This window comes from Centropristis striata, chromosome 16, assembly GCF_030273125.1.
Source record: "Centropristis striata isolate RG_2023a ecotype Rhode Island chromosome 16, C.striata_1.0, whole genome shotgun sequence".
Taxonomy (NCBI): domain Eukaryota; kingdom Metazoa; phylum Chordata; class Actinopteri; order Perciformes; family Serranidae; genus Centropristis; species Centropristis striata.
The window spans coordinates 32931010-32954548 of record NC_081532.1 but is presented as its reverse complement, the minus strand read 5'-3'; the positions used below and the strand labels follow the sequence as shown (position 1 = coordinate 32954548).

At 39.5% G+C, this 23539-nt stretch overlaps 1 protein-coding gene across 1 annotated transcript in view; it reads right to left on the bottom strand.

The window, feature by feature from the left end:
- LOC131988652 (transcription factor IIIB 90 kDa subunit-like) overlaps positions 1 to 23539 on the bottom strand; it is a 90397-nt gene that overhangs the window by 14404 nt on the left and 52454 nt on the right. The window lies entirely within an intron of this gene.

The window sequence follows — 23539 nt, the reverse complement described above, 5'->3', positions numbered from 1 at the left end:
AGTGGTGAATCTGGGAGAAAAAAAAAGTTGCTTTTTTTTTCCACTTTTTTCTTGTAAATCGCCAACTTTTTTCGCACAGATTTGCCACTTAAAATCTCTTAAATCTGCAACTTTTTTTTCTTGTAGATTTGCCACGTTAATCTAGTAAATTTGCTCTTACTCTTTCCTCGAAATATTACCTGAAGTTACCAAATATAGTTCTTTGCCTGATAAAGGGCTAAAAATGTGATAGAGTTTCTTCAATTACTGCTGCGTTCTCAGGAAACATTTAGAATCATTTTTAAACTTTTGACGTTGCGGCAACTGATCAACAATGTCACGTAACTGACTGCAGGCCGTGTGCAGCGCATTTCACAGAGTTACACTCTTTCTGGCATAACTGAATTTGTACTGGTGTGTTTTAAGCTCCTTGTTCTGCCGTCACAGAGAGTTTACTCGTATTTGTGTTCAAGACGCCAACTTCAATTTCTCGTGGCAAGCGCTGGCGGCCTGGAGATAAATCGAGGAAGAAAGAGAGGGAGACGGCGTAGAAATTCATCTCCATTGTGCCTGCGGGGTGTTAACTCTATCACCCTGTTCTCTGCCGCTGCTCAGACAGGTAACCTGACCCCAGGTTTACCTCTCCACCCCCCCTCTCCTCCCACACATGGCCGTGTCCCAGGCGGCGGCCGGCCTGTCTGATGTGGTCAGGAGAATAAGATGCTTCACTGCAGAGGCTCTCCAATACCAAAGAAGAAAACACAAAGCAACAGAGAAAATGTGCCCCGCAGGAACAAACGCTAACAGGTGAAGGCCTTTTGAAGGCAGCGAGGGAGGGAGAGATTTAAAAAGAGAGTGAAGGAGGGAGGGAGGGAGGGGAGAGAGATTGAGCCAAACACAGAGTCAGAGAGAGATATTAAAAGGATAAGGCTGCTGTTGTTTCTTTATTTTTCTTGGTGTCAAAAAATCCCAGTAAAGACCGACGATGTGTTAGTCTGACGCTCTCAGCTTTAAGCTCGCTGGCTCCTACTGAGGACATCAATCTTTTTTAAAAATCTCACAAATCTATAGTTTTATTTTTAAAGAAGTGTTAGTCAGCTCCTCAGACTGCTGCTCACTGGAGTTTTTTAGCAAACGTCACGGAAACAGACAGACACAGTTCTTCTTGTGCAGTGTTATTTTCACCTATTGTGTTTGAGTATTCCTGCCTGCTGGGGTCCCTAAACAGTCTGTGAGCTGCATAAATCGGGTGTGACTGGGTGTGTCTTGTGGGTCCGACGAGTCCAGTTTCCTTCATGTGTGATGATGTGAGTTTCCACAGTGGCCTTTTTCTTTTAGCGAGAGCATTTTGTGAAACCTCGCTGTATAAAATGAGCTGCTGTGACCTCTAGGAGAATCACAGCCTCACGAAACTTTACAGCCACAAACTAGAGACCTACAACATTCAGAGGATGTGCAGCTTTCCTAAACAATTTTATATATAAATAAGAACAAAAAAAAAGAACAAAAAAAGAACAAAAGAACAAAAAATGCTCGCCATCCAATCGCTAAAAAAAATACAGAAAACTCCAAAATGTAAACATTTTTGAAACCAAACCACAGCATGGATTTGTCTGTGGTGTTCCTCAAGGTCTTGGTGTCTTGATATCATACACTCATGAAAAAAAAAAAAAAAAAAAAAAAACATTAGACCACCCTTTTTTTCTAAGTTCTTGTTCATTTTAATGCCTGGTACAACTAAAGGTACATTTACAGTACAGGTACTCAGGTTATTATCAATAAAACCAAGGAAACGGTCTAGATATCAGCTCTTAAATTAAACTCTTATCAGCTATTTTTGTTATCATTACATTTGTCGAAACAAATATACCTTTAGTTGTAGCAGCCATTAAAATTAACAAGATATTGAAGAAAACAATGGTCTAATATTTTTTTCCATGACTGTATGTTGAAGGAATTTTTGGGCATTTTGAGGAATTCTTGATATTAAAATGAGGCTTAATTTTGCAGCAAATGTTTGTAACAACTCAAAAATTGTTTTGCAACAACTCGTGCATGGGAGTGGACTTCATGTACTATATGTATTCATTTATTTTGTTACAGATTTATGATTAGAACTGCATATAAAATTAATCTCACAGCTTTCAGATGATGTACATTACTTCTATGTGGCATCTACTGTTGACCTGCTATCTCCCCCTAAAAATCCACAGCCCACAAGCCCCAATTCTCTAAAAAAAATGGGGTTGAAGTTAACCCATTGACGCCTAAAACTTCCTCTAAAACCTCTGGGCGATTTTAAAATCAGCCCCTAAAACCTGAAGTTTTTCTGGAAATTCAACAGAAGTGTCAACGCTTCTACTAAATAATAGATTTTTCAGCCTCTGTAGCAGATAGAAATGAAATTCAAAAAGTATTTGAGAGCTTATACAAATACTACAAAACGACGTAAACGCTTTCCAGGCTTCAATGGGTTAAACGGGCTAAAAGGTAAAGGATTTAAGGTTGGATGAGAGATTTGGCAGCTTTGGAGCCTGTTGTTTGCCACCTGGGAACTGGCTCCAACATGCATTCATCCATTAGATCTGGACTTTACAGCAGCGTGGCTCATTGATGTGTTTTAATAGTTTTTGGAGCTCTGTGGCACAGTAAAAGACGAAATATCAGGCTGAAAATACTCGTTAGCAGGTGCAATAATCTGGCGTTTCTGGGGACATGCATGGAGAGGACATCTGAAACGTGGCACCAGAACACAGACCTACTCAACTTTTCTCAACAAAGTTAAACTGACTTCTGGTAAGAAAGATTTTTGAAGTGTAAATCAGACAGACAATGGTCTTTTTTCATGGGATTTGTTGTCAATAAGAAAAATGCAATGTCACCAGTTTGTCCTTTAAGAGACAAAAAGAAAAATGGTTAAACTGCAGAAGCAAAGGCCAAAGACATCCAGAGAACACAGCGACTGCAGAGGAGGGCAGGAAGAATGAGGGAAAAGTAGGCAGAGAGAAAGACAAAGAGCGGCTGAGCAGGAAAGATTAAGAGCAAAAAGAATGAGGTAGGTAGGAGATTGAGAGACAAAGAGACTGATGGAGAAAAGCAGCAGGAGGGAAGACATGGAGGAATGAGCACAGAGCAGCTGAGAGAGGAGAGACAAAGGAGGCCGGGGGGGAAGGAGGAGACGGTGAGGAGAGAGGTTGGGACAAAAAGATGGAAGAGGCTCACTGATCTCCTTATAATCCTGAGCAGGAGACGGACAGAAAAGACGAGAGGAGGTGAGGAATAAAAATGGAAAAAAAGTCATGCTGGCTGAATTTAAAGGAAGTGTCAGTGTGCTGACTCCTCCACACCTCCTGTCCTGTCCTCTCCCTCCCCTCTCTAAAAAACACAGCCTGTGTGTGTGTGTGTGTGTGTGTGTGTGTGTGTGTTTGTCTTCATATAGTTGTGAGGACCAACATTGTGAGGACATTTGTAGTTGTGAGGACATTTTTTCCAGTCCTAACAAAGAAAATGCTAGGATAGCCTCTAAAGGCCTTAATTAATCATCTGTATGAATTTCAGGGAAGGTCCTAACAGAGATGGTAAACCCTGAAATGTGTGTGTTGGGCTAGGGGAAGTGGTGGTCCTCACAACTACACAAAGACATGTATGTGTGTGTGTGTGTGTGTGTGTGTGTGTGTGTGTGTGTGTGTGTGTGTTTGTCTTCATATAGTTGTGAGGACCAACCCATGGCAGAATACCAACATTGTGAGGACATTTGTAGTTGTGAGGACATTTTTTCCAGTCCTCACAAAGAAAATGCTAGGATAGCCTCTAAAGGCCTTAATTAATCATCTGTATGAATTTCAGGGAAGGTCCTAACAGAGATGGTAAACCCTGAAATGTGTGTGTTGGGCTAGGGGAAGTGGTGGTCCTCACAACTACACAAAGACATGTATGTATGTGTGTGTGTGTGTGTGTGTGTGTGTGTGTGTGTGTGTGATCTGCAGGATAAATGGGCCGTGTAGCCCCGGTGCTGCAGGATCACCCGTCATCCACACTTCAAACAGGAGCCCACATTATCCAGACTCGCAGCTCTTGATGTCGGCAACAATCCTGATCCTCTCCGACAAACAGAGAGCCGCCGGCCTGCAGCCAGAGCTCGACCACAGGGCCTCGGGGGAGGAGAGGAGAGGTGAGCATCAAGGTAGACATTTCAATTTGTCAGGACTCCACTGCCTCTCAGATGGGACGGTGGCTGCTGAAGGTGAAGCCAAATCAACGGCTGCAAATGGATCGCCTCAATGGGATGAAATGGAAACTGAAGGAACACTTTGCAGAATGCTGGCTCTGCTTAAAGAAGTGTTCAAAGTCTGATACATGTGGAAAACACTGTGGTGTTTTACCAAAAACAGCTCCAATAACTAATAAGATCAGCTGGTCTATAACGATATAGACCTACAGAAGAGGATTAGGGCCAGAACTATGAGAGAAGAAAAAATAATTCATTATGCACTTCCACAAAAAAGTCAAAATGTTGATAATGAAGTCACTTTTTGAGTTAAATTAGACGGCAAGCTACCTGATTTTCCTCAATACATCCATTATTTCTTTTTTTTTAAATCACATAAATGACATAAAAGCAGATTTTCTCAAAACAATAGTTGTAGCAGCTACTAACAAGAATTTTATGTCAGTAATTAAATTCAAAAAGGTGAAATAACACATTATATAGATCCATTACACACAGAATGAAACATTTCATGTCTTAACTTATCTCATTTCTTCTAATTATAATGATTATGGCTTACATTTATTGAAGACCTAAAATTCATGTTTAATATGGAAATGTTGGCCTCTGAAAATGTTTCCATCTATATGACTCAATACTTGGTTGGGGCTATTTCATTTGAACTACTGGAAATGGACTTTTCAATCATATTCTAATGTATTGAGTTGCACCTTTAGAGCTACAGAAGAGGATTAGGGCCAGCTAGGAGTAAGAAATGATGAGAAAAAATCATGCACTTTGAGAAAAAAAAAGTTAAAAGGTCAAGAATTAAGTCACTTTTTGAGAGTGAAGTAAGGAGCTGTAGAGGGGTTGCACTTAGCTTAGCATAGCATAAAGACTGGAAACAAAGGGAAAAACAGCTAGCCTGCCTCCGTTTAAAGTTCACAGCACTTCTAAAGTTGACGAATGAACTGTAATCTTGTTTGTTTAAATTGTGCACAACTATTTCTTGCTCCTGTGCAGTGATGTTGGCTACAGGAAAGGTTGCCAGGTATAATCCGTTTTAGCTAATTTCTCTGTATGGTAACAAATCAGATGGTGATGAACATGAAGGCCTCACAGTGACAAAAATTTAACTATGTGGGAAAAAACAAAAAGCTATAAGGGTCCTCAGAGTCTGCAGACATCTGCCAAGGTCATGTTGTGTCTGAAAATGTTAACAAAAGTGAAAATTAATTTGTGTATCCTCCCTAAAACGCGACAGGTTCCTCCCTGAGTCATGTGAAACTCTTCCACCAAGTTTCATGAAAACTGTAGCAGCAGTTTCTCTGTAATCCTGCAGACAAACACACAAACAAACCAGCGGCGCCAGTAATAATATCAAATATCATTTTTTCTTTAACCAGAAAATGTTTGGCATCTTTGCTTTATTGTAAGCGGCTTGAACAATAAATAGATTATTAAAGATCTCACTGATTGACAAATCAATCAATCATTAAATTATTAAGGACAGAAATATAAGTAATGTTTCTACAAATATACAAAGAAAAACAAGACATTTATAAATATGGCATATAAACAGCATTTTTATGCCAAATCTCAAGTAAAAACAAATTTAAAGGAACACTCCACCGTTTTTTCATATTAAAACATGTTATTCGGTCAAGTAAGACGAGTTGATACAGACCTCTTGCGTCTCAATGCGTGCACTCAATCGCCCTGGCGCGCGGCGCCACTTGGCTAGCACTTAGCTTAGCCCAGTTCATTCATTAGGATCCAAACAGATGGACAGTTAGAAGCGACCAAACTCCTCCACGTTTTCCCTATTTAAATACAGCTACACGAGTAGTTAAACGACCAAGTATGGCGACACAAAATAAAACGTGGCGCTTTTCTAAGCGGATAAAAAGGAGAACTATAATGTATGGCGGAATAGCACTTGGGAGCACTTCGACTCGGCGCAGTAATATCATCACTCCTGAAAAATCTTCTCCCTCTCCCTCTCCCTCTCACTTCCGCTCCCTCTCACTTCCGTCAACAGAACCAACGTGAGCTGCACCAGGAGTAGTAGTTCGAGCAGAGCTGACCAAGTATCAGGTTGTAGGAAGATATTTGTGAACAATCATGGTTATAACGTGCATCGTAAAGGGTTGCGATAACAAGCAGAAGTGTGGTGAAGTGATGGTATCAACTCGTCTTACTTGACCGAATAACATGTTTTAATATGAAAAAACGGTGGAGTGTTCCTTTAATTACATATGCAAATCTGAGTGCAATAATAATAAAAGAAATGATATAAACCTGCAGTTTGCTCGCCAATTTAAAAGAATAAAAGGGTCTTTAGAGTGAAGCCATGTTTGATCTGCAGTCAGGATTTTGCAGCTTTCCCTCCTGTTCTACTGTTGCACTCACACTAACTCATCTGTGGATCAGATCGTCAGTAAAGTGCTTTAGATGCAAAAAAACACACCAGCAGCTCCTGGTGTCAGAGTCCTCCTGCAGTAGTATGAGGTAATAAGGCTCGGTGCCAGCTCTGCCCCGGAGAAATAACCAGCCAGCCGAGGCAATAAATAGAGTGCTAGATTCTCGCTGACACGGGCGGGCCGGGCGAGCCCATTAAAACGTAACCTCGCCGACCTTGGAGAAGCCCAGATTGAGAACGCCCACTCAACCACCTGCTCCTCCTCCTCCTCCTCTTCCTCCTCCTCCTGCAGGAGCAGAGAGGGGAGTGGGGAGATATATGCTGCTGGACCAGAACAGTCCTGCAGGCACACTTGTTTATATTTAACCGCAATGAGTACATTTGGGACAATGCACATGTTTTTCTGGCAGTATTTTTCTTGCTGTCAACAAATCCAATAAAAAACAAAACAAAAGCAACAACGAGAGGATCCTCAGCCTGATATATCTCCTTCCTCTGAGGCACACAGCTCCATTTTTGTCCAAAAACGACTAAAAACACATCAAAGAGCTGCACTGTTACTGTGCACATGTTCCTTCATCACCACACACACACAAACACACCATCCTGCTGCAACTTATACCAAATCTGGATTCATCCGCCGCTGAAAATAGTCCCCAACAAATGCACCATTTTCTCCCAATTGTTTGGTTAAAAACTACAGCGAAATGAGAGCTTTTTTCAACATCTACACCTTCAGAAGGAACAAACTGGCTTGCAGCATCAAGAATGGAGAAGGAAAGTGTGTCAGTGATTTCAGTGTTACGAAACAAGCGCAGTAGTTTATTGGAAAACAACAACAATCGTTAAGAAAATGCACAATTTTTTAAATCTGATAATGTGGGAAACGCTGTGGTAAAAAGATCAGTATGGACTTTTTCTCACAAAATGAAAAAGCTGCCAATCCTGATGAATTTGAATGTCTGTGATTATTTAACCTTATTTTTCCATGTCGAAAACAGTTGTTGTTGTTGTTGGATGATGAACTATTTGCATATCGTTACCTATCTGTACATAGTCCAGATCTGAACAACTTTCCTTATTTTTCCTATAGGCTTAAAAGAACTGCAGAGTAAACTAATAGACAAATTAACACATAACATTTTGCAAACACTGAGCCAACTGAGCAACTCAACAGCTTTTACCCCAATAAATGCCCTGTTCTTTGTCAACTGGACACATTTGGGCTTTCAGGAAGGCGACACGGAACAAAAAGGCATCAAAAAACTGCAGAAAAACTGAATGCAAGTTACTTATTTTCTGCTGTTTTAGAGAAGTTGATTCCTTCGTTTTCATTTCAAGTGATTTCAGTTTGAAAACGTTCAATAAATAACCATGTTAACAGCTGACCATATCTACAGTGGAGAGCATGTCAGAGAACTATGAGGGCTAAAACGGTCGTAAACGGTAGCAGACAAACTTGATTTTAAACCAGATTAGTCGACATTACATCAATGTTTCCATTGTTTCTTCCCCATGCGGCTGCAGCTGTGCCTCCTCTCAGGCTGTTTGTATTGAAAGTGACGGATCTTTTCAACAAGTTTTTCCATATTTTGAATAAAATGTCTCTAATCAAAGGCATGTCCTGCTCCAGTATTCAGATTATGTTTCCAGAACAGTGTGTGATGTTAGAGGATGAATTAATCATCTACGTATCTACAGAGTCAGAACATCACGAGCTGAACTGAGCGAGTCTTTGATGGGCGAGCGGGACGATCCCCGCTCCGTCAGCAGTCCGGCTGAAGAATTTGGAGAATGTCGTCATGAATTTGAGAACTTTAATGTGATGCATTGTTGTGCACGAGATCCAAACATTTGAAATGTCAGACGGATGCCACAGGAATGTTTGGCCAAATGTTGCTTTTGCCTCCCTGAAGAATCAGCACTCTGTCTCCCACATGCACCAAAACCACCGACTCATCTGCATGAAAACATTTATAAACTGTGTGTGGAAGCGAATCCTCCCTCGGATCCTCGTCTGCTGCTGCGCGTCACCAGCCTGTGATGTTCAAAGAGCTCCAGCTGTGATTGTGTGATGAGAAGTGGCAGTTACTTTTCTTCAAGTTCCTGCATGTGTTTCTGCTTCCGATATTGATTTTTTTCTATGTTTGCTTTTCAGTGGAGAATAAGCAGGAGTCACATCTCTGACTCAAAGCAGAACACGTCTTGTAGTTTAAGCGTGTTCTGGTGTATTCTAAGCAGCTGTGGGTGCAGGAACCAGCCTCGACGCCTCTTCTCTAATGGATTTCTGTTTGTACGTGGGTGCAAAATGGATCTTTTCTAAGTGACAACAAAAGCCGACATCACATTTACTGCTGATGCTTAAAATCTTGTTTGTTTCAAACTTTACAGCTGGAAAAGCAATCTCACCGTCTCACATCTTACAAGGTTAAAGACGAATGTTCCATCTCAACTTTTAAGCCAAAAGAGACAAGAAGTCTGCAAAATGTTGAGGCAACAAAAAAGAAAATGATTCCATGACAGCGAGATAAACTCCACATGATCAATGTGAAAGAAGAACCGATAAGAACTTCTGCATGACACACTTCCATCCGTTCTCCCTCTGAACCCCCCGGATGGGTTTGAAAGGCATGTTTTACTTAAAATATCTCCAAAATTAGACCATTTATTATAAGCAGAAACTAAATATATTGTAAGATTTTCAAGAAAAACGACCAAATCTATGCCTAAATGTGATATTTTATCACAATCACTATATTCTCCTATAAAATTTAATCAAAAATAAATCATTTGGAATGACCAGATCCTGTAAAAACATTAAATTCTGCACTTCTCCACGCAACTGTGAAGCGACGTATGACACAGTTGAGACGAGCGGTCACTTGACAGAAAATTAAGCGAAACTCTCCGTTTACACAGAGCAGAGAGGAGAGGACAAGAGAAATTGAAATAATAAATAAATTATCAAAGAAATCCCACTTTGTTTAATACATGTTTTAACTATAATATATAATTTTAGACATTATTACTATGTTATACTAGCCATGATTGTGCTGTTTCCAGAGAGGTGCAGGACTAATATATCGCAGTAAAGAATGAAGCCACAGTGAGTAAAAAATGCCTAGAAACTGATTTTGACCGTCTAGAGTCAATGCCTTGCTCAAAGACTGCTCATAAGCAGCAGCACAGGAGGGCAGAGTGTGAGGACACAAACTTGTGACCGTTTATCTACAACCCTGCTCCTCTGAGCTTCCTGTTACTGAATCACCTCGTTCCAACATGAACACATTAACTCTGAAGCTCCACTCTGCTTTCAGCTCTGAGAGTCCGTGACTCAGAAACATAATTTGAATTGATCCAAGTGTGCGGAAGTCTGTTGCTTTTAAGTCTCACTGCAAATTATATTTATTTCAAACCTGGAAGTAGAGATCCGGAGCTCAGATTCAGAGTCTCCAGTAGTCTTTTTCTGTAAGGATCCTTCCAGCAGTGTGCTTTCAAAAGAAACTCATCCTCTTTAAATAAAACATCTCCATCACTAAAGTTGATATTAACCCTCTGAAATGTATGTTTTGAATTGAAATGTTCCAACAGTCCTTGAATGGATCATAGGTTATGCAAGTTTCCGTTAGAAAAAGAAACCAAACTGAAGCTTAAAATGTTGAGATTTGTGTCGGAATCTCTTTATTCTACATGTGTCATTTAAAATTAACCAGATCCTGTTAAAAACATTAAATTCTGCTCCTCAGAGACACTGTGAAGACATGATTGATTCTGCTGAGACCAACGGTCACGTGACAAATATTCACTGAGAATCGGTTTACACAGAGCCGAGAGGAGAGGACAGGAGAGGCTGTTTACACAGAGCAGAGAGGAGAGGACAGGACAGGAGAGGCTGTTTACACAGAGCAGAGAGGAGAGGACAGGAGCGGCTGGAAACCTGACAACACTTCAATATGTATAGCATGTGGAGAAACAATTTATTTTCCAATGACATGCGGGCATTATGATAAATTCTTTAAAGTACTTCAATCAAACTTGAGTTTCTTCCTTTTTCTCTGATTTCTGTCATTCTAACTGTGTTATTCTGCACAAAGACATGTTTGAGTTGTTCCCACTTCTAGGCATGATTGTGCTGATTCCGTAGAGCTGAAGGACTTATAAATGTATATACATTACATGAAAATCTGTGAAAGACAAGGCCACAGTGAGTAAAATGCAAAAAGAGTCAAAAACGCCATCTTGTTGGGGTTGAGAGAGTTAACTGCAGCCTTCACCTGCTGCTTGTGTAGAATAATCTGTCAGACTTTCACACAGAATTGAAAAATGTTCAGTTTTCTTCCTCGTCTCTCGACCTTTTAGTTGGGTTTTTTATCTTGGAAAGGAATTTGTTCATCAGCCGTGCTGTTAAACGAATAGAAAAGGATATGATATTTATCATCTAGTCATTTTGTCAAAGTTTTACCAGAAAACTTCCCATCCTTTACTGTACATTTGGAGCCCCTGACCTGTGTGGGGCCTCTGCCAAACCCCAGTCCTGCTGCAGAAGGAGGGAAAGAGAGCGAGTGGAGAGGTGGGAGGAGGTTTAGACAGTGAAATGTGCTGTGACGTAACAGCCGGCAGCGAGCGATTTTCCTGCCTTTGCCTGCCTGCTAAACGGTAGCTGTCATCTCCCGTCAGGCTGGCGGCGGCAGACGAGACGGCTTGGTTCTCCCTCCTCGGGCCAGAAGACGCACATCAGCTCCAATCACAGCCAGCTGCTGTGACGGGCCGCTGCAGCCGTCTCACCAGAGAGACTGACTGCTAACTGCTCACACACACACACACGCAGCCTGATTTCATATTCCACACCACACTGCTGCTGAGGCAGCTTAGCCTGCACTGACTCACTGAAAGCGTATGATTGGCTGTCCGCAGAGAGCGGGCCGGGGCCTGAAATAAACATTAGACTTTTGTTTCTTCTCCTGGTGTTTCTGCTGTGTATCAGTGACACCCGTCTCCCCGCGCTGTCACCGCCTGTCTGTCTGTCTGCCATCCAATCCTGTCGCTCCGCTCCTCCGAGAGGTCGTGTCCATCCGGCCATATGTCCATCAAGCTCTACTGTACCGCCCCGGGCTCTGTTAACACCCCCCCCCCCCCCCCCCCCCCACACACAAACACACTGAAACAAACACACACACACACACACACACACACACACACACACACACACACACACACACACACACACACACACACACACACACACACACACACACACACACACACACACACACACACACACACACACACACACACACACACACACACACACACACACACACACACACACACACACACACACACACACACACACACACACACACACACACACACACACACACACACACACACACACACACACACACACACACACACACACACACACACACACACACACACACACACACACACACACACACACACACACACACACACACACACACACACACACACACACACACACACACACACACACACACACACACACACTCAGGCCTGCCCAGCTGTCCCAGCAGCAGAGAGGAAATGAAGAAGTTTGTGAATGGCTCAGCTGCATAAATTAGTAATAAAGTCATTATTAATTAAAGGCACAATACACTTTTTACAGAAGATGGCCACAGGTTTAAAGCTGTTGTTGACTGAACAGTAAATAAATTATTTATCTGACAGGTGCTGAGATTCATGTGTTTTGGTTTTAAACCCCCCACCACCACCACCACACACACACTTTTACTGTGAAATGTACTTGGCAGTACAATAACAGTAGCCTTTGAAGGGTTAGTCCGTTTGTTTGTTATTTTGAAGTCGGATTGTTTATGTTCATGTTTGTGCTGTTAAGTATTTGATTGTTTTATGATAAGATAAATCAGTTATTGCTGTGTTATGGATAGTTTGGATGTTTTAGAGTGTGGTTGTATGTATACATGTCAGTGTTTTAGGTATAGTAGATGGCGGTCTGCACGCCGCTAGTTTGGAAAATTTTCAAAATGAATATACAGGTGCATCTCAATAAATTAGAATATCATAGAAAAGTTTATTTATGTCAGGAATTCAATTCAAAAAGTGGAAATAACACATTATATAGATCATTTACACACCGAATGAAACATTTCATGTCTTCATTTATTAAATTTGTTCTCACCATAATGATTACGGCTTACATTTAATGAAGACCTAAAATTCAGCGTCTCAAAAACATTTTATATTACAAAAGACCAATTTTAAAAAGTATGTTTAATGTGTAAATGTTGGCCTTTGAGAAGTATGTCCATCTATATGACTCAATACTTGGTTGGGGCTGTTTGACTTGAACTACAGCAAATGGACTTTTCCATCATATTCTAGTGTATTGACATGCACCTGTGTGGTTAAGTGTACGTAATATTTTGAATATTTTTGCTGCTTTACCGTGCTGTCAGACAGCTCTGTTTTAGCCGTTATCCACGGTTTCTTCAAAGCCACCAGACTCCTTTGACAAAAACAGTAATTTTACCTTACAGAACACAGGAGTTGCTGGTCTCCTGCTGCTTCGATCAGTTAGTTTGTTTGTGTCATTATGAGACTTTGGAGAATGTGAACTAACCCTTTAAAACACCAAAGTTGCATAATAACACAAACAAACTAATTAATCGAGGCAGCGATAGACCAGCAACTCCTGTGTTCTGCAAGGTAAAATTACTGTTTTTGTCAATGGAGTCTGGTAGATTTGAAGATGGTATTAAAAACGACTTCAAACATATTACTAGACGGCTTTAGCAATGCAGACAAGAAATTGCTTTATATTCTTTTAGCAGCAAGCAAAAAGGCCATAACCAGGAGATGGCTCAAACCTGAGCAACCACAAAATGAGGACTGGATCAACATCATACAAGACATCTACACAATGGAAAAAGTGACTTTTCATCTAAAGTTACAAATGGACTCATTTTACAAAACCTGGTCAAAATGGACAGAATATGTTAAGCCTACAAGTTCTGATTTTATATAAAACTGTCATTTAACTAACAACGACTGCTGCAAAGAATGATGATAGGAGAAAATGATGACGCTGGGTGATATTGGTACCCCCCCGCCCCAACTGTTCTTGTTCTTTGTTCTGTATAAAATGTTTTTAAAAAATTCCTCAATAAAAAGTGAATAAAAAAAAAAAAAACGACTTCAGTTCCTCCTACTTCAACCCAAACAAGGCTATCTGACTGCAAGATAAAGCACAAAAATAGTCTAAATAGAACAGATATTGAATCTTTACATGGGCCTTTTTTTAGGTGGTAAAAACACATTTAGCTGTGGCAGTTCATTCTCATTGCAACCTCTACCATCATGTTAAAAGACTAATTTAATATTTTGGGAAATATTCTCATCTGCTTTCTTACTGAGACTTAGATGAGATGTTTGTACAGTAAATATCAGCAGCTGGTTAGCTTAGCTTAGCATAAAGACTGTTGCATTTGAACAGTTTTGATGGTTGTTCTGGGGTTATGTGCAGGACTATTTATTGCTGGAACTTCCTGGAGTATCTGCTGCTGCCTGACAAACTCGGAGATATCAAGACTCATGGGAGATTAAAATAATAGTAAAAAAAACCAACAACAAATCATCATAACTACTGTGTGGTGATGTACAGTATTTCCTTGAGACGGAAGGGGAGCCAGAGATTATTTAATGTCCCTTAAACCGAAGGAGGACAAACAGATAAATGTGTGTCACTGAGTTTTTTTCAACACCTCCCTGCTTCATTTCCTCAGTCACACACATCCACAGCTGTCCTTCACCCAACCTTTGGTCACACACTCAGTCGTCAAGCCTTCAACACTGATTTTCCACCAGAACATGAAAAAAATGTGATGAGATAATTCTGTTTTTCCCCCTCTCAGTGCAAGTGCAGCTTCCTTTATTGCAGGAAACATCTTGAAATAAACAAGACAGAATGGAGCAGATTGTTGCACTCGTATCAAGAAAATTAAACTTAATTGTGGAAGTTTCTAAACAATCACACAGTTGGAGGATCTGGGATCAAACTGGTGACCTCCTGGTTTTGATGGCTGCCTCTCTCCTCATTAGCATTCCAAAAAGACAACACAAAGGAGCTTGTAGGGCTTTTTTTCTCTACACAGCTGACTGCTGAGGAGGTAAAGTGTGCTGCTGCTGCTGGAGCACAGGATGAGGCTTTGCTTTTTCTTTCATCCCTGAACGACTCCTCTGTGGACGGAGAGAGATGAGACAGATGCTGCTCATTTAAAAGACTATAATTGACTCAGCAGAGCTGCTGTCAGAACGCAGATCTGTCAGAGATTCTGCCACGCCCCCCCCGAAACGCTGAGAGCTACGATTCTCTGCAGTAATTGCCGTTAGATGGATGGATGGGAGAAAATGTTTCAGGACAACAACTTCATGTCTGGGGGAGCGACGACGGCTTCCTTAAACGCAGCCTAACACCTGTAAAATAGCTGCAATTTAGCTACAAAAATGGGGTGTGAAACCAAGTTAGATCTTTAAAATGAAATGGGTTCTTCAAAGAGCAAAAAGGCCCGGCTGAAATCTAGACTTTCACACACTTCAAACGGCTCTTTTCCCAGACGTTTTCAGGCAATAAAAACGGCAGAGTGGTTTGACAAGAGCTGGGGAGCGGCGCACACCGAGGTAGTTAAGGTCAGGGCAAACGTCATTGATTGAACTAAGTGCTCCGCTGAAAACTGTGTGCCTCAATCAATGCTGCCTCTAATGGTGCGGGGCAGAGCTCCCCAAAGACCGAGGCTATAGACGAATGTGACAAAGTCATCCGGAGGTGCTGGAATCACGTTCCCACCGCCGGCCGGCCAGCCGGCCCTCTGACGGCACCAGTTAATGAAAATGCCATTGCTCAGACAGGCCGTCGATGAGCGCGCGGGGGAAAACAGGGAGACAGATAGAAAAGAGTTTAACTAGGGACGAACTGCTGTCAATGTTTTAATGGCATCGGTGATTCCAGAGTGGCTGCACGGTTCATAAAGGGACAATACGAAGAACTGATGCCAACTGTTTGTAAACAAAACATTCAATCTTGGCTCCTCCTCCTCCACAGAAAGCACAGGTTCACTCTCATTTTGGAACAAACTTGACATTTTGTCTCAACAGACTATATAATAACAGTGGACATGACGTCACCTCCTGGTTTTGAAGCCTTGATTTCTGCATTTTTGGCCTTCTCCATCCTGATTTATGGTCGCCTCTATATTGTTTTTGTTTTTTTGCAGCCAGTGCATGCATTATTAAATAAACCAACAGAGTTCTTTAAAAAGTGTCAAACTGGGGGCGTCCCGGTGGCTCACACTGGTAGAGCGCTTACCATTAAGGCTGAGTCCTTGCTGCGGCGGAGCCAGGTTCGAATCTGGCCTGAGCTCCCTTTGCCGCATGTCTTCCCCTCTATCACCCCCTTTCAATCTATCACTTTCAATAAAAACCAAAAAAATGCAAAATGCAAAAAAAAAAGTGTCAAATTGATCCATTAAAGGGCCGGTGTAGCAGCAACATTAGCCCCCCGCTAATTATGGCCAAACTACCCGGGATTAGAGTGGTCTTATTCAGAGTATATCCCCAGAATAAAACAGACTAGGCTATTTTTTTCAACACACCCAGGGCCAGATTATACACCACACACACCAGGGATGGAGTACTCCAGTCCTGGACTCGTGGTCACCCAATTTTTGGGACATGTCACTCGACTCAGACTCCGATGACTCGGACTCATGAATTTTGGTGCGAGATGACTCAGACCACAGGTAATGATGACTCTACTCAGACTTGAACACTGAGAACTCTGGATTTGGACTCAAATTTCGGTACTGGTGATTCGACTCTTTTTTTGGTGACTGATTGCATATGATTCCATTTTATTGTCAATATTCTGCTAAATTTTCTATGTATTTCAACATGGTTATTGCTGAAATGCACAAAAAGTGCCATTATACAGTTTTGAATGTGTTTTGAAAACTGTGTGCTGCTAATAGAGTGTTTTGTATTTTAAATAAGGAAAATACCTATCTTGTGTTTTAAGCTGTCATGACAGAAACTTGTTTTTAATATAAACTGCTGAGTTTATCTTGTGAGTCTTCTGGTTTATTGGGGGAAAATCAGTGTGAAGATCAGCTGAAGCTCACCAGTATCTCTTAAAAACATAACAAATTTGCTTATTTTTTGCTAAAAATGCTGAACCTTACTTATGTACACTAGTGAGAACACAATTATTACTAACCAGCTCGTGTTTCCATCTTCCTCAGAATGACCAGTGACTGTATTCCAAACTCTACGTTTCCTTGTTACTGTTTCCTTTCTTGTCCTCTTTTCCTTAGAGAATTCAAAATTACACCCTCTCTCTCTTCCTCCAGAGCCCTGCCCTGCACTAACAATGTCCACACACACACACTGGTGTACAGATGAAAGGCCCGGCCCTAATGACAGGCTACTCTGTCCACTTAATACTTCAAAGATTGGGTTTGGGGGGGGGGGGGCACGATACCACCTCCCATATCCACCACAATTAGCCGAAAGAAGTGAACCAAACCAGGACCAGCCTGAATCCACAGAAGCTCCATCTGCATCCATCTCCGTGTCTCCGGCCTCCAAACAAACACACGGAGGCAGGAAAACACTCGGTGTGGACACTTAGACACACACTGGTCACAAACACTGAGTCAAACGTAATCAGACGCATATGTTCGTTTCTAAACACTAACAAATAAAATGACACATAAATAAACAAAAAACAGAAGAAGCTCTGGGAGTCAAAGATCTTTAAGGAGGTTTGTTTTGCCTTTTTTTTTGCATCTCAATAACCAAATTACATAATGAAACACAGGCTAAAAACACAGAGTTGTTCCCAGACATCATTTTTAAATGCAGCAGCAACAAAATAAACATGGAGGTTAAATTCATCCTGTTATTCTCTGTTTGTGTGTGACCTTAATGGTTGAACCCAAGTTTGACAGGAGATGAGTGGAGACAGAGGAGACGACTGAAAACATCACAAAGGCGAAACATGATAAAAACAAAAACAGATGAGTTAACAGAAGCAGAAATCTGCTGCAACAAATGAAGTTTATCTGATTGTCCAAATAAAGAAATTCACCTCAGACCTTCCGCAGGGTTGCAATGAAACCTTGCAGATAAATGTATGTTTTGCAAGTCAGACAGCCTGCAGAAGTTTTTGTTTCCCTCTTTGATGTTGAAAAAGATGTGCAAACTGCTCCTCTGTCCTTTCTTTGTTATTTCAAAAATATATTTGCATTTTGTTTACAGTTTTGTATTCAAACAAACCAGGATTTGTAATAATAAACTTAAAGGTTTATTTTGACATTTTTAGAAATGTGCAGCACCTCCAAAGTTACTTAACATGTTATATTGTGGCGATCCGGGAGAAATATATATATATATATATATATATATATATATATATATTAAAAATATAAATACATAAATAATCAAATGTATAATAATATCAAATAATATAATAAGAATAATAATAATTATATATATAATTTTATATATATATATACATATATATTAAAAATATAAATACATAAATAATCAAATGTATAATAATATAAAATAATATAATAATTATATATATAATTATATATATAATTTCATGTATATATAAAATATAAATACAAAAATAATCAAATGTATAATAATATAAAATACAATAATTATATATATAGTTATATATATAATTTCATATATATATAAAATATAAATACATAAATAATCAAATGTATAATAATATAAAATAATATAATAAGAATAAGAATAATTAAATAATATATATATATATACATATATATATTATTATTATATAAATAGAAAAAAATAAATGAAAGTTACAATAAAGTGTAATAATAATTGAAAAAAATATCTAAATAAAAATAAATAATCAAATGTATAATAATAATAATAATAATAATACTTTAAAAATATATATACATTTAAAAATATATAAATAAATACTCAAATGTATCATAATAATAATACAATAATCGTTCGTGGCAGCCATAGAATGAAAACAGAGGAACACGCTGCAGATAGAGACTGAGTGTCTAATCACTCAGCTCCCGGTGAGATCAGCCTGCAGCCCCACCGGCCAACAATTAAACCTTTAATCACAGCCATGCCTCATCTTTTAATGCACATTTGGTCATTCATGGCCACCTATGACGGCCATCACGGTACGTCGACTGGAAGATGACTCAAACTAACATCACTCTACGCTTAACAAAAACTATTTTTTATAAAAGGAGACACATTTACAATCAACAGGAGAGCTCCTGGTTCAGAGCTCCTGGTGATTCACTGCGGTTTAGTAATTGTGTCTCGTCTCGGTCTTAACCTCGTCCCTGTTGTGTTTTCCTCTGATGGAATGAGGTCAGTCGCATTATTGGGGGACATTCTCATCAGGTTAATGGGTCCTCTGACCAGAGCTGTGGACGCTTTTACTGAGACCTCCATCCCACCGTGCAACAGGAGAGTGTCGTCATGGAACAGAGAGGATCAAAGTCTTTCTCAAGGACAAGGGGGACAGACGGAGACCCCAAAACCATCTGATGCTCTCTGTTAGGGGACTTGGCTTTTTTAAAATCATACTTTTTATTAATTTTCTTAAGAAAAACAATGTAGGATTCACAAAGTAGTTTTGTACTTACAATAACAGATAGCTTGTGTCGATATTAAATATTCAAAAACAAGAGAGACAAGGGAATAAATACATTAATAAAAAATAAAAAAATAATATAAAAAAATATGAATTTATTGAATTTATGAAAATAATTTATAAAAATAAAGAAATATAAAATATATCTAAACAAATAAAACTAAATATACATAATTAAATAAATGTAAAATATTAATAATTATACAAAATAATTATTAAAAAAGTATATATATCAATAATTTAAATTTATATTTATAATTTATAAATAAATATTTGTATATATAAATATATATTAACAAATATATATATAAACAAATAAATACATGTATAAATAATAATAAATTAAATTTTGTTTATGTTGTAACTAAATAATTATAAAATAATAATATTTAATAATAAATTACATTTTGTTTATTTCGCAGCGGTCCTGCTCTGCATAGAACAGGGGACATTTGATTTAAAATTAAGTTTAAATTAGGGACCAAAAATTTAAGTTTCTTGCATCATTGGTGCCCAAACGAAGAATCTGGTTGCCATATTTAGTCACCTTATATTTTGAGTAATTAACTTTCTATGCAGTTTTACCTCAGCTCAGTGATGAAAATGTGGCGAGAGATAATAAAAGCTTAATAACAGTAAGACTAAGTTGGTTTTAAAGTGTGCTGCATTGAACTGAGGAACCAAATGTGTCTCTAATCGAAGTGTAAACACTTCACACATTTTATTTTTGTTTTTCTTTCAGGTTGATCTGGTTCTTCTATATGCACATTTGTTTATGATGCTGAACTTTTCACTCCACAGTCAAACAACTTCATTTGCTTTGAACTCGTCTCTGAAACGGCTAAATTGGAGCGTGCACAAATTTTTAATGCGTAATCAGTGTGGAGAAAAAAAGATAACACACTAATGTATTTATCCTGAGGGGAATAGCTGAGTGGAAAGAGTGCAAATAAGGTGCAAAATATACATAATGTATACAAATCTGGTTTACAGTATATAAAACCATAAACAGGTCGGGTCAGTCCAGGTGGAGCTGCAGAATCAGGGACCAGACTAATGTTTATGGACACAAAGAGGCTTTGAACCTGTGACCTTTAAGTTACAGGGTGTTCTCCAAACATTAGACCACTTCACGGCCCCTTCCGTCACAGCATCCATCCATCACACACACTTCAGCTCCCTCCCCCGGCCTCCTCCCCCCTCTCACAGCCATAAAAACACAGGTTTCCTCATCAGGACAGATGTAGCTGCGCGGCACCATTACCTCACATCCATCACCGCCTCTGCACACGCAGATAAAGAGGGGCGCAGAGCATCCCACTCCTGTAATTAGGTAATTATAGGCTACACATGATGGATCCCTCCAGTTGTTTTATTTTGGTAACTGTTAATAAGTCACATTGACAGAAGGTGTGATCACTCCTACGCTTTGTTTTATTTATTTTATTTTAACCGCAGCAGGAGAAAAGTGTCTGTTCTTGTATTCGGATCATCAAGACTTTAAAGGAACACTCCACCGTTTTTTCATATTAAAACATGTTATTCGGTCAAGTAAGACGAGTTGATACAGACCTCTTGCGTCTCAATGCGTGCACTCAGTCGCCCTGGCGCGCGGCGCCACTTGGCTAGCACTTAGCTTAGCCCAGTTCATTCATTAGGATCCAAACAGATGGACAGTTAGAAGCGACCAAACTCCTCCACGTTTTCCCTATTTAAATACAGCTACACGAGTAGTTAAACGACCAAGTATGGCGACACAAAATAAAACGTGGCGCTTTTCTAAGCGGATAAAAAGGATAACTATAATGTATGGCGGAATGAAAAATGCTGAAAAATCTTCTCCCCCTCAGGAGTGATGATATTACTGCGCCGAGTCGAAGTGCTCCCAAGTGCTATTCCGCCATACATTTTTAGCCTCGCACCCCTTCTATGTCCCAACCGGGTTGACGCACCCCCAATCCCCCACACCTTCAAAAAAACAAAATGCAATAAGATTTTTTATAGCCATATTAAAGGTGGAGGATGATGACAGGCTCAGGATCAGAGGCAGAAACCAGATCAGTTGGGAAAATGTTATAATATTTTGAGCTGCGTTGAACAAAAATTGCAGCAAATTTAAATGAGCGTGGAGTGAACACAACCCCGTCATCATAACACAGGTTGGAAAAATGATACAAGAACAAGATGATAACTTCTTCTACGCTTCATTATAAGATCAAAAACAACCAAAAATAGATGCAAAAATGACCAAAGATGACACAAAATGATCAAAATAGACACAAATTGACCAAAAATACATGTAAAAATCACCAAACAACCAAAAAATAGATGCAAAAATGACCAAAATAGATGCAAAAATGAACAAAAAATTACACAAAATAGAATAGCCTGTATTTTTTAATTAATCAATAACACGTCTTTATTGTGTGGGGGAAAAAAATGTAATTGTGTCATTATCAGACCGCCATTACATTTTTCATCTCGCGCACCCCCTAGCAGCAGGTCACGCACCCCCAGGGGTCCACGCACCACACTTTGGGAATCCCTGATCTAAGAAATCTAAAGGCAGTATATGCGTCAGGATATCGCGTCAGGAAGTAAAAGTCTAAAAATGTCCCAACATGGCCACCGTACAGAAGGTGAAACGTTTTATTTTACATAACAGATCAGGCTTTTGTATTTTTTACCCCACAACTGTGCAGGATGTCGTGTCTCTCAGCTTTAAACAATTTGCAGTTAAATAGCAATATATTGTATTGCAGAACTCACCATATCGCAAAACGCTTAAAATCACAATAATATTGTATCGTGACTCAATGTATTGAGATAAAATCGTACCGTGGGGTCTCAAAAAAAAATTGAGACAACTTCTCCAGACAGACGTACCTGAATGTGCCACAAATACATTTAAAAAAAGCAACAACTTGCCGTATTCTGGCATCAATCCACACGTCAACAACCTCAAAGGTTAAAAAAAAAAAAAAACTTTTCTCCCACACGTTCCCTATCTGTCTGCGGAGGACTAAAAAGAGTAAAACATAATGACGGATGACAAATTTCACACACAGCTCAGCCGGTTTCATCCCGGAGCAAAGTTAATTACCACAGTTAAACCTGAGAGAGCATTCTTCGACTTGATTATGGGTTATTATGGTGATACAGTAGACACAGTCATGGATGAAGGGTATCACCGCGGCATTCATAATCACATCATCCTCCAGGCTGCCGCTGCTGCTTCTAGAAGATGTTTGCTAAATCAAACAATATAATACCTAAAAATATCTTTTAAAAGCACGAGATTCTGCAAATTGCCTTTAACTGCTGTGTGTGAAGTGGAGTTTTATTAACTACAGCCACGTTTTCTCCCGCTCTGCTTGGATCATACTGATGTCACATGAAGAACAAAAGTGTAACGAAGAGAAACACGGAGGAAACGACTCTAAAAACAGAGCATGAGAGCTATTTTTTGCCCCGAAAAATTTGATTATTATGCTCCGGAAATCAGCAATCTGAAAACATCCGATTTAATTAATCTAATTTCTGGTTAAGTGACAGAAAATGGGAATGTTCTGCCTAAAAATAAGAACAAATCACAGCATGGATTAATCTGTGGTGTTCCTTCAGGTCTTGGGGTCTTGATGTAACATTTTGGAGGGGTTTTGACCATTTTTATCAATCCTTTCTATAAAAAAGGGGGAAATTTTGCACCAAATGTGTGTAAAAATTTGCTGCAACAACTTGTGCATGGGAGTGGACTTCATATATTCTTATCGTAATGCTCTAAAGTCTATTACAGGTATTAATTGATTAATTAATGTTTATTAGGGATTAATAACTAGAGCTGCATCTCCAATTAATCTTCAGGTTTACAGCTTTCACATGATGTACACCACCTCTATGTAGCATCTACTGTTGACCTGTTATCTCCCCCTAAAGCCCCCTGTCCCCCCCCAAAAAAAGACTAAAGTAAGTCTGTTGTAGGAAGATGGTAAAAAAAATCTGTTTTGTAGGAATGCTATATTTAGAATATTTTTACTTCACAGAACACAGGAGTTGCTGGATTAATGTTACCGACTTGTATGATTAACCCATTGAGGCCTAAAACTTCCTGTAAAACCTCTGGGTGATTTTAAAATAAGCCCCTAAAACCTGAAGTTTTTCTGGAAATTCAACAGAAGTGTCAACGCTTCTACTAAATAATAGATTTTTC